Below are 2050 nucleotides of genomic sequence, written 5' to 3' on the forward strand. Positions count from 1 at the left end.
AAAAAATGAATTGTATAGTATGTCAAATAAGTCATAGTAGGCTACAGTATGTCGAAAAAGTTATAAAAAAGTCATAGTAAAGTATGTAGACAAAAGTAATAAAATGTCAGAAAAAGTCAGTATATTTTGTCGACAGAAGTCGTAAAAAGTCATAGTATAGTATGTTGAATAAGTCAGGAAAAGTCATAGTATAGTATTTCGACAAAAGTCATAGTATAGTATGATGAAAGAAATCGGAAAAAGTCATAGTATAGTTAGTATGTCGACAAAAGTCATAAAAAGTCATAGTATAGTATTTTGAAAAAGTATGTGGCCGTTGAGGTCAGTTGGTAGAGCAGGCGCACATATGCAGAGGTTTATTCCTCGACGCAGAAGGTCCAGGGTTAGAGTCCGACCTGAGATGGTTTTCCTGCAGGTCTTCCCCCCTCTCTCTCCCCTTTCATATCTCAGCTTTCCTATCCAATAAAGGCAGAAATGCCCAAAAATAAAAATCAAATAAAAAAAAGCCATAGTATGTTGAATAAGTCAGCAAAAGTCATAGTATATTATGTCGACAAAAGTCATAAAAAGTCATAAAAAAGTCATAGTATATGTCTAAAAAGTCAAAAGTATTTGACGTTCAGTGTTGGACATTAGAATTCACTGCTCCTTTAAAAGGACTGAACCCTCAACATCAAATCTCCATTATCTACAGCAGGGATCTTCAGCAGGGGGTCAATCCAGGGGGGCCTCCAAATTATTGTTAATTTTTGAAAGATAAAAAATAAAAAAAATTTAAAGTCTAAACATAAATCCAACATATTTAAATCCCCACGACTAACTGGCCTATTGTCAAGGTAGTCACTAAGGCCATCCACAGATTTATGTTTTAACATTAAAACATGATTTATAAAATCATGCCAGCAACTATTGTAATAGCTTAGTATTCTATGCAAAAAAGGTAGGTGTAAAGGCTTTAGGCTGCCCTACAAATTATTGTAGGCCCAGTTTAATATGCAACTTCATTTTATACAATATATGTAGTAGAGGGTCCCTGCTACATGTCTCTCTCAGTTAAGGGGTCCTTGGCGTTGGAGACCCCTGATCTACAGCACCTTATCTTGCTGTATCTTGTATCAGTTGAGTCAGCAGCTCCATTCTAATCCTGAAATTAGTAATTTACATGTTTGTTCTATCGTTTGTTATTACACTGGTAAACTGACACAGACACCCAGTCATAAAGTCTTAGTATATTATGTCAAAAGAAGTCTTAAAAAGTCACAGTATAGAATTTCATAAAATTTAAGTTCATTTATAAATTGTTGAAACCAGAGTCGGATCAGCTAACCAGGCGGAGAGTTTCTTAAAGCACAAACAGGCTTGTTAATGTGTAACAAGAACTCTGAAACTATCTTAATAAGGTTCCTGTGGCTTATAACACAAAATTGTTTATTAACAATTACTTAATTACTATTTTGAAATACCAGCCCTGCGTTTACTGACATACCCCCCTACCTTGTACTAATATTACTGCAATAATATTTTAATCACACATACATACGTAAATTTAATGTTGTAAACAAATCCTTTTTCCTTTTTCACCCCATTCCAGATAGTTTCCAGGTGCGAAGGATTCATTTGTTGAGCTTAAAGAAGAAGTAATGAAACTTTAAATAATGATGCTGATTTTATCATTTTTGTCAATACAAAAAGTGAAGTAGTCATTTTCTAAAAGTCATTATGAGAGCATAAAGAAGCTGCTATGATTCAATCAAAATACATTTTTCATTATCAAACACATCTGTAAAGGCTGCTTTCTACATTTCACTGCAGTTGACATTAAACTATAATATAAAGTTACGAAATTGTCACAACCACTGTCACTTTTCTGAAAATTCTGAGAATTTCAAACTGCATGTTTAAGCAAAAGCCTAAAAATTCAACAAAAAAACGTCAGCTATTTGGCAGACGTTGAGTTTTTGCTTCAAGTCATGACATGCCGGGATGCTAAGCTATATACAGCTAGCCACTTTTATTTTTAAAGGGGTGATATAATGCAAAACCGATTTTA

This window comes from Perca fluviatilis, chromosome 1, assembly GCF_010015445.1.
Source record: "Perca fluviatilis chromosome 1, GENO_Pfluv_1.0, whole genome shotgun sequence".
NCBI classification, from domain to species: Eukaryota; Metazoa; Chordata; class Actinopteri; order Perciformes; family Percidae; genus Perca; species Perca fluviatilis.